Source organism: Zalophus californianus, chromosome 2 (genome assembly GCF_009762305.2).
Source record: "Zalophus californianus isolate mZalCal1 chromosome 2, mZalCal1.pri.v2, whole genome shotgun sequence".
Lineage (NCBI taxonomy): Eukaryota > Metazoa > Chordata > Mammalia > Carnivora > Otariidae > Zalophus > Zalophus californianus.
In genome coordinates, this window is record NC_045596.1 from 151,118,440 (window position 1) to 151,129,682 (window position 11,243).

An 11,243-nucleotide genomic window follows, 5' to 3' on the forward strand; every position below is an offset into this window, starting at 1 on the left:
GTGGGAGGGATGGGGTGGCTGGGTGATAGACATTGGGTAGGGTATGTGCTATGGTGAGTACTGTGAATTGTGCAAGACTGTTGAATCACAGATCTGTACTTCTGAAACAAATAATGCAACATATGTTAAGAAATAAGAAGAAGATAGCAGGAGGGGAAGAATGAAGGGGGATAAATCGGAGGGGGAGACAAACCATGAGAGACGATGGACTCTGAAAAACACACTGAGGGTTCTAGAGGGGAGGAGGGTGGGGGATGGGTTAACCTGGTGATGGGTATTAAAGAGGGCACATTCTGCGTGGAGCACTGGGTGTTATGCACAAACAATGAATCATGGAACACTACATCAAAAACTAATGATGTAAGGTATGGTGATTAACATAACAATAAAATTTTTTTTAAAGTAAATAAAAAGGGAATTTTTCTGAGCTAATATGGGCTCCAAGATAATTTGAAAAACTTTCTTTTTAGTAAACATCTACGAATGAAGGCTAAAATTCAACAAACATCCTTCAAAATGCACAGCTGATCCCATAAAAAGTAAGGAAATTTTAGGGAGTCAAATACAAAACAGAAGTAGGAGTCCAGAGTTGTTATCCAGAATGAAAAGCCAACAAGAGGTCTAGAGCATTAAGTTATATGAACAGGTTACATAAACCTAGACTCTTGGATTTTAATGGTCATGTGGGGGGACTAGCTTGAGCTTTTGGAAGGTATGTGGTACAAACTGAGAACCATTCACAAAGAATGGACCCCTAAAGATTATAAGCTAGGAAAAAAACAAAAAACAAACAAACCCATCCTCTGGCAAAAGGAGATATTCTTTGTTTTAGCCCTTTAGACAGGGAAAGAATTCTCGGAAAGGGCAAACATGACCCTATCCTTATAAGTGTGTTACAGCTCAAAGTGAACCCTGTACATAACCCAGAAAACACCAAACTGAAAAAGTGGTCCCAGTTGGATGTAACCCGGGAAATCTCTGAGAAACAAGAACAAAAACTAATGATGTACTGTATGGTGACTAACATAACATAACAATATATATGAAACAAGAACAAATCTTCTCTAGAAACATGTATCTTCAGCATAGGTAGAGCTGCCAGATAAAATACATGTCACAAAGTTAAATTTGAATTTTAGATAAACAATGAAAAAAAGTTTTAGTATAAATATGCAGCATGACACGTCTGAGGAATACTTAAAGTATTAATTGTTTATCTGAAACTCAAATTTAACTAGGTATCTTGTTTTTTCCCCTAAACTGGCAACTCTAATCATAGTTCCCTACAGATGCCCACAGTTTAAGTTCAGCAAATCATGAGTTCAAAATATAAAATTGCTAAATTCATATAGGAAATAAGCCACCATGAGAGAGAGCAGGAAGAACAGATTATACACCCAAAGAATTCAGATATTTAAGTTATTAGATAATGCATATAAGCAATTACATAGCAAAAAGGAAGGAACTGAAAACTTGAGACTACAAACAAAATACTATAAAAATGGCCAGACAAAAATCAAAAAAGAATCAAATAGAATTTATGGCAATAAAAAACATGACCTGTAAACCAGTAGATAGATCTGAACAAATTACTGAGAATGTAAAAACAAAACAACAAAACATGAGAAATATGAGAAAGAAGTTACAAAACAAGGACAAACTGAAAGGCTCTAACATATGGCTACTGCAGTTTCAGAAGGAGAGAATGGAAATGATGGAGGAAAGAAAATGTTCAATGAATCAATGACCAAGAATTTTCCATAATTGATGAAAAAAAGAATCCTCCAATTCAGGAAAGCACAAATCTGCAGCAGAATTTATAGACGAACACATTTTAGTGAAATTGCAAAACAGCAGACAGAGAAAATGTCAAAATCAACACAGGCAAGAGAAACTGTGGTTATAAAAGTACATTGAATTGATAGACTTCTAGGCAGCAACAATGGAAGCCAAAAGATATTGGAATTACCAGGGCTGAGAGAAAATAACCACCATGTTTTTAAATTGTTGACACCAAAACTATCATTAATGTAAAACAGATTTTGAAAATAGTTTATTATTAACAGATCTTCACTAATATGTTTTTCATATTTAAAAACATTTGAGGGCGCCTGGGTGGCTTAGTTGGTTAAGCGACTGCCTTCGGCTCAGGTCATGATCCTGGAGTCCCGGGATCGAGTCCCACATCGGGCTCCCTGCTCAGCAGGGAGTCTGCTTCTTCCTCTGACCCTCTTCCCTCTCGTGCTCTCTATCTCTCATTCTCTCTCTCAAATAAATAAATAAAATCTTTAAAAAGGTAAATAAATAAAAAAAAATAAAAACATTTGAGACCAAGAAGGTGATGTACATAGGAATATCCATAGCATCACAGCGTGTAATAAAAAATTAACAAAAAACATTAATGCTCATCGTCAGAGACATGAATAAGTTTTAGTATAGCCATACAACAGAGTACCATTTAGAGGTGAATACATACAGGAACTAGAACTAAACTGATCGCCCCCAAATCACGGGCGAAAACAAGCTACAGAAAAATGTGCTATGATAACACTTTCTACACATTTTTAAAAATATGTAAGACCTTACAATTGCTTAGTATATATTCAGATACAGAAAAATTATAAATTCAAGGGACTGTACCATAAGAGACTCTTAATCATAGGAAACAAACTGAGGGCTGCTGGAGCGGGGCGGGTGGAGGGATGGGGTAACGGGGTGATGGACATTAAGGAGGGCACGTGATGTAATGAGCACTGGGTATTATAGAAGACTGATGTATCACTGGCTTCTACCTCTGAAACCAATAATACATTATATGCTAATTAACTGAATTTAAATTAAAAAATAAATTTAAAAAAAATTCAAGGAAAAGATAAACACACAGTTCAGGCTACTTATTATGACTGGAGGAGGTGGAGAGACCCACAGAGACCTTCAAGTGGGTTCATGGTGTTTTATTTCTTGAAGTATGAAGTATACATGGTGTTTATTATATTATTATTTGTATCACTTTTGTCTTAAATATTTTACCATAACTTATGAAAAGGAAAAAAGAACACTCAAAATGTTTATGATCTCCTCTCATTTTGCAAAGCAGAATCATAAGGAATGGTAAAACTAGTGCTTATGAGACATAATTAAAGGGAAAAAAGGTAAGAGAATAAAGCAGATCTGAGTGAAGTTAGCAGATAGAAACTCACTACAAGAGTAGGTTTAGTTACAGGATTGTTTCTCCAGTTTGCCCAGGGTTTTATAAGCAGAAGTCATGGGTCTCTGCTAATTTTCAGGCCACATCTTTGTGGCCCTGAAGCCAGGAGGCTGGTGCTGCAGCCAACAATTGGGAAGAAGCAGAAAACATAGCTTCCTCTCTCCCATGCCCAGCTGTCTCGCAGCCCTGAGGCTGATGACATGGAGGGAATGAAGAGTTAGGTCACTATAAAAACTCAACGCTACTGGAACCCAGTTTCAGCTGCTACTGCTACCGCCTCCCTTCTGCATCTCAAATATTAGCAAGGTGCATCTCACTGGACCCCGAATCACATCTAAAATGTCAGTGCAAGGGAGCTGGGAACTGTAATTCATAGGCTTTCAGACCTCATGATACAGAAAAATGGGGATTTAGGTTTTAGGGAACTAGATTTTGAGTGCTACTAGACACTAGCTAGCAAATCCATACCCCTTTGGCTTCTCGGCTTATATACACAAATTTATACTATGTTAAAAATTCTAGAAAACAGGGGTGCCTGGATGGCTCAGTCATTAAGCGTCTGCCTTTGGCTCAGGTCATGATCCCAGGGTCCTGGGGTCGAGCCCCGCATTGGGCTCCCTGCTCAGAGGGAAGCAGCTTCCCCTTCTCCCACTCCCCCTGCTTGTGTTCTCTCTCTCACTGTGTATCTCTCTGTCAAATAAATAAAATCTTTTAAAAAAAATTCTGGAAAACAAGAATAGCAACAAGAGCATGCATCTACCCAACACAATACAAATATTCTTCATACAAACACAAATCTCTTCCCCAAAGCAGGAACCGAAAGTCTCATAAATCACAATATCCATCTCTGGGTGATAATCATTCCTCTTTCAGGAATTCCCACTTGTGTCTTTGTGTCACTTTGGGTCCGCCAAGAAGCAGATGCTAAGAATTATATGTGAAAGGGATTTATTGGGGGAAATGCCTAGGAAGAATAAAAGGCAGGGAAGTGGCAGTAGGCAGGGCATCTTCAAACCCCAGGGCAGGTCTGAGAAAGTCTTGATCAAACTGATAGGAGCTCCTGAGCAAAGATTGCCACGTTGGGTAATAATGGACCTGCTCTAGTACCCCTTGCCTGCTACTCTCAATCATTGCCTGGGTACAGCCCAAGAAAAGGGTGTTCTTGGCCTGACTGCCTGATGGACCCAAAGGAGTAGCAGCTGAAAGCTGTTACCAACTACACTCCTGCAGCAGTTTCTCTCGAAGCAGATTTGAATGGTGCACCTCCTTGGCTATCCCAATCTTGTATCTAAGGACTAAATCACAGGGGTGCCTGGGTGGCTCAGTCAGTTAAAAAATGGCTGCCTACAGCTCAGGTCATGATCCCAGGGTCCTGGGATGGAGCCCCGCATCGGGCTCCCTGCTCGGCGGGGAGCCTGCTTCTCCCTCTGCCTCTGTTCCTCCCCCTGACTTGTGCTCTCTCTCCCTTTCTCAAATAAATAAAATCTTAAAAAAAAAAGACTAAATGATAAATTTAATGACCACCAACACCTGGGAAAGGAAGGGAAAAAGGGAAATCAGTATACACAAACATGAAAATCTGGGCAGCTAGTACAGTTCTTGAGTATACAACTGGAGCCATGGCTGCTATGTGTGAATTCTTGAATGAAGCTCAGCTCATTTCTGAGCTCTTGGTGGTTTTGCCTGTATTGAGCTGTATAGTTTTCTATTTTTCCTTTTGGATAATGAAATACTAAGAGTATCCCTGGAGGATTTCACGGACTCCTCCTTGTCTAAAATCTACTTGCAGTAAAACTCTTCTCTTGATGAGCAGGCTCAGTCATTTCGGTCAGCACATTAACTCCTTCTTTGTCTCTTGGTTCAACGGCATGGGGAGCTCTAAATGGCCGGGTAGCAGTCTCAACTCACAAATCAATAGATCCATTGTATTCCCTGGAAGAAGCACTCCTCCTTTGGGAACTAAGGCTTCTAGACCTTCAAAGCTCAAAGTTGTAGTGAAATGGAGTAAAACATTTTTTGAACGGATCATTGGGTGAATAGTAATTGGAACCAGTCTCATTTCTATTATTTGATTTATATATACACCCATGTTTTCTAGCATGGGAGAATTGGCACCATCTATTGAATACAGGTTCTTAATATACACCATACTTTGTAAAAGAGCACTCCAACATCATATATTGTTAGATCTCAACAGGCTCGGTTATGGAACCTTCAGTAGGCCATTCTACTGTTCTAGTAGGCATGCTGATCCTGGGTGGTGAGATGCATGGTAAGATCAGTAAATCTCAGGGGCATCAGCTTATTGCCTCACTTCTGTTGCATTATAACCGGTTGGTCAGAAGTTATGCCAAATGGAAAACCATATGATGAATAACAGTATTTAGTAAGTTATGTGTGATGGGGTGGCAGAAGCATGTGTGTAAGGCGGTCACATCCATACACAAAGTAAATGTCTATTACTATGATAAAAAAAAATTGCTGCCTATTCCACAAAAGCAGGGGCCAAGTGTAGTCAATCTTTAGCCAGATGGTTTGTGTGTCACATCATCCTCAGTCTGCAGATGATGGTCACAACAGGGTATTACAAGAATGCTGATGCTCCTCTTGGAAATCATTTTTCAATGCCTAATTTAACACGGTGTCCTTGGGACTCATATGAGGGATAGAGTTAGAGGATGGGTGAGCAGGTCACACAATAAATCCATCCTGACATTCCTATCCAAAGCTTTGGATTCCTTCTTTTATATTCCACAAAGGAATTCCATTTCATGTAGGCCATTATTTGTCAAAGCCATTTCCAGCCGCTTCAGCTAACTCATTTGAATACAGAATTTCTCTTAAGTGTAACTAGATTGATAAATTTGGCCTAGTCACATTTTACTTTATCCCTCATCTAACTCCATCAGAATTCATTCTCACTCATAACCCTTGGGTTTCTGCAAATACGCATTAGCAGAATGCCACAGTTCTTTTAATGAATAGAGTCTTCTGGGTCAGATTTGAACTGATCCCCTATGAAGTCTATTGGGATGACTCTCCTTTTGGTTTTGACTCCTATGAGAGGTGGTAGGAGTATGTTGTGGAGAGAATCAGCATCACCTGGAAAAGTAATTATTTCAGCTAAGTCATTACAGACTTCAAGCAAGGGAAGATGGGCCTTCCCAGAAAGAGGTAGAGGGCTGCCTCTGACAGGAAGGCAAGCTCAGTGGGACTTGGGGTTTTAAAGTACACTGATTTATCTTAGTCCATCCAAATATGCCATTGCAAATTTCTTGGTCGCCTTCTTTCCCAATTAATCACTTTTATGTGAGCATCTGAAGAAGCTGTGAATTCAAGTTATGTTGTAATTCTGCCACCTACAGGACCTACTCTGGGTTGGATTTTTGATACAATAGATATGAGATTCTTTTAGTGCAATTGTGGAAGCTTCTCTGCCCCCTGGATAATACCTTTGGGTTGAAAAGCCCCAAGATTGTTGGGTTTGTTTGTTTTCTGTAAGCCGCCCATTGCCATAGCCCTAGTACTTGTCTCTTTCACCAGAGTATTCTATTGCAAAAGCCACCTGGTCTCTCTTAATAGGTAACTGATTCCAGGAATGACAAGTAATAACTTGAGAAGCTGTTTTGACATTGCGTACCATGGACTCCCAGAATCCCATTTTCTGCTAGTGAACAAGGTCATTATTGTCTTCAAATCAAACCAGGTCTGACAACAAATAGATTCCCATCTTTGCGGTTGAACTTCCTGGAACTACTTTTAGTACCAAATGCGGCAGCTGTTAATATTCCAAAAGGATAACAGAAAACACTACGTATCTCAAGCAGAAAGGGATTTAGGACATAGAAACAGATGCTTACAGAACTATTAAAAGGGCTTGAGTGCAAAAGTCAGGAAAAACAGTTTCTTGCTTTCTGGAGCTTAGCAAACTTCAAAAATCATGGGAACCCACTGCTAATGATCTTACTATTCTCTTCAGCATTACAGTGGCCATTTGCAAAAGGATATTCAAAGGTAATGGCAAGAACCTCACAACTGTCATATGCTAAAATCTGCATGCCTGCACACAGCTGCTAAGGGAAAATGATGGTTTCTTCCTGTTCTCTCCCTCCTGAAACTTGGCTAAGGATCCAAATTTGGAGGCTGCTGGGATTCTCAGAAATGTAGCCCCAAGCTTTCAGCCTCTATAATTTTTAGGGGAGTTTAGAAAGGCAGAGATGGTGCCAAATATCAACATACAATATTTGGCAAATTGGTCTACTGAATGTGGAAAACAAGAAGAGTCATTCCCTCAGACAATTGCTATGGAGGATGAGATAACACTGGCAAAGCCCTGATGTTCATGAAAAAGCTTGGTATCTGCATCAGTCCTAAAATATGAATGCCTCATAGCTTTCGATTCTGTTCTCTGGGATAAAGCACTAGATGATTCTGTATAGCTATTTTCCATTTGTCCCCCATTTCCCTACTACAGATCTATTGGCTGTCCTTCCCTGGGTCCAGGTAGGCTGGCTCCTAGGGGCCAAGTCACCTGGGATACTGAATGTCACTTGGCCTCCCCCAAGCAGTGGGAGATACTGACACTGACAGAAGGTATAGGCAGGCCGTGAGGACGTTTGTGGATATTTCCTCCCTGTCCCTTCCCATTGAGACATTGTGCTGCCAATGGCAGAGACCCTCCTTGACTCAGTGCCTGCTTGGTGCCCCTGCTCCACACCTGCTATTCTCACTGGATTCCAGTAAGTATACCTTCTCTCCTTGTCCCTGTGACTTCCTGCTGTTACCTGTCTCTCAAATGCCTTCTACATGTGGGTCCTTTTACGATGCCCATAACTCTTTCTCAATCCCTTCACTAAGGTACCTCCATTTGAACTTCCTGAGTGGAATTCTGTCCGAGTCCTTCTCGGACTCTCCCCGATTGATACACCCAGGGTTATCTTCCTTCACAGCTGAGCCCCCGGTTGTAGAGCTATCAGAGGGCTGGATGGAAACTCAGAGCTCAGAGGCAGGTCCAGCAGTGGAACGATGCGGAACGCAAAGACTTCACCCACCCTTCTTGACAGGTGCGAGGACTTCATCTCCAAGAGACCAATGAGCTATCAGCACACAGGCAGTTCCTGCATGGAAAAACAAGTCCGAAAACCACTTTGCTTCCCTGTCCAAAATGGAATCCACAAACCCGGGGTCGGGTTTCTGTAGCCTTGTGCCCAAATGCCCCGAGCAGCCTGCAACAAGGAAGAATTAGGGCACAGCTGAAATCCAAAAGGAAAAGGAAACGGGCTAAGATCCATGGGGAACAATGTCTATTTCTTAATCTGTCTCCTGCCCCAAATAGCTCCGCTCTCCTCCCCCACTTGTGTTTACGTGTCTGTTTCTTTCCCTGGCAGCAGATGACACCAGGCCTTAAAGTAGGTCACAGAGGGCGGTGAGGAGCCCACAAAGGCCCTCAGGCCACGTCCTCCCCTGACTTCAGTCCCCAGCCTCCCGGGGCTGGAGTGGCAGAGCACAGACCCAGACGACCCCGTGCTGTCCAAGGCCCCCAGGCAGCGCCCGAGCTCCCTAGAACCCCAGCGCGTGGGGGTTCCTGGGTCCAGCCTGGGAGTGGGCAGGGGGCCCGTTCGGAGCCGGCAGCAGAGGGGACAGCACTGGGCTGGGGCCGCAGCCCTGCCAGTCCCATCCTGCCCCTGCCCCTCCAGCCCCTCCTGCCGCAGCCCTGCTCCAGTGCCCTCAGGGAGGCCCATTCTTCCCAGGACAGCCAGGCAGCCACATGGCCCTGCTGTTTTCCCCGGGAAGCCCTGGGGCCCCTTCCACACAGACCCCAGGGCCCAAAGCAGGGCTCCCAGCCCGCTCCGGGGGCATCGCTGGTGTGATGGGTAGAATGCAAATTACCGAATCAGAAAACTGGATTTCAGGCCCCAGTCACCTGAGGCACGGGGCGCTAGAAGCTTGCCCAAAATAACCCAGCTGGGAAGCGGCAGAGCTCGGGCCCACAAGGACCCACTGGCACACCCCAAGCCACCCGCGTCTGCCTCCCTCACGGCCGGATCCCCCGCCCCGATCCTTCAGACCCTGTCTGCCCAGCATCCAGTCCTCACGGCGCCTTTCTCTCCCCAGGTTCTTTCGGAGCACGGCTATGGCCTGATCACGACCGACATCCGGGAGGGCCAAACCTCCTACTACGCGGAGGAGTACCACCAGCAGTACCTGAGCAAGAACCCCGACGGGTACTGCAGCCTCGGGGGCACCGGAGTGTCCTGTCTGCTGTGTGCTATGGTCCAAAAATTTAAATGTGGGAGCCCTGGCCTCCAGTGTGGCTGTATTTGGTGATGGGGCCCAATAAGTAAGTAAGCTAGTAATTACAATAATAAAGAAGTGATTAAGGTTAAATGAGGTCATAAAGGGTGAGACCTTGATGCTGTAGGGTTAGTGTTTTTATAAGAAGCCAGAGTGTGTGCTCCTGCTCTCTCTCTCTGAATCCCTCCTTCCATGAACACTCCCTGTGGAAGGCCATGTGAGGACACGTTGAAAAGTTGGCCATATGCAAAAGCCTGGAAGAGGGAGGGCCCTCACCAGGAACTGAAAAATCTGGCACCTTGATCTCAGACTTCCAGCCTCCAGAACTGTGAAAATAAATTTCTGTTGCGTAAACCACCCAGTCTGTGGCATTTTGTTATGGCAGCCTGAGCAGACCAAGACAGTATTTAAGAATGATTTTCCTGCACAACGTTGGCCCTTGAAGTCACAGCAAAAAGGCTTTCAACAAACTGGGCAATTCTTTAATGGTTCACATCAGTGGCTTTCTGAAGAGCACAAAGTGTTAAGGCATTTTTTTTTGTTTGATTTATGAGGTATAATTTATATTTATTTAGTAAATTCACCTTTTTAAGGTGTACGGTATTATGAATCCTGACAAATACAAATGGCTGTGTAACCACCACCACAATCTAGATATAGAAGCTCCCCACCCTCCCAAAATAAGTTCCCCTTGTCCCTTGGTAACCCGTCCCCTTCTCCAAATCCCGGTCCCTAGCAACAACTGACATGTTCTCTGTGCCTGTTGTTTGTCTTTTCCAGAATGCCATCTAAATGGCATCATACAGAGTGCAGTTGCTTGTGTCTGGCTTCTTCAACTTAGCATAATGCATCTGTGATTCATGTTGCTGCATGTATCTATAGTTTTTCTTTTTTACTGCTGAATAGTGGTGATGCTGTCTGGGCCACAGTTTGTTTATCCATTCACCAGATGATGGACATGTAGGGTGTTACCAGTTTTTAGCGATTATGAATAAAGCCACTATAACCATTGTGAGATTTTAGTGTGGACACATGTCTTCATACAGTGGTGTTTTGATAAAGGTGTGAATTTATCTACTGATGTGCTGGGAGATTTGGGGATTCTTTGGGGTCTGAGTGAAAATAATGCATATGCTGTGTTTTCTTGTTCTGGACTCTGAGGCCAGCCATGGAAACGAGGTGGTTAAGCTAAGCAGAATTGTGGGTGACACTGGGAATTCTTTATCTCTGCCCTGTTCGACCTCATATGAACATGCTCTCCAGTACCCCAAAAGATACAAACACTTATAGCTTCAATGAAACTCAACTTCATGCTGTTTTCCAAAGAACAGTGGTGAGGAAGCTTTCTCTCCCATTTCAGGCCCCCTCCTGGCATAGAAAAATATGAGCTAAGTGGATGAATTCTGATACTTTGCTTACAGCTATGAGAAGTATGGTAAATGCTTGTTGTGTGAAAAGTCTATACCCAATAACATGAACTAATTTCCTAATATTTCATCTGCCTTTTGCTTATTCTGACAGGATATTTCCAAGAGTTTTAAAGATAAATTTTAAAGCCTCAAGACAGCCAGGGAAAGAAAAATGCCCATAGTCATTTCCCCTGAAATGGAAATCCGTTATGTATAGAATTTTGGAGAATGTTTACATCTACAGCTCCTTGCCAATCTTTAGTAATAACCCTTGCTCCCCACATACCTGTCACATGCATGGCGATTTCTCATGAGAATTATTCAGTGGCTGC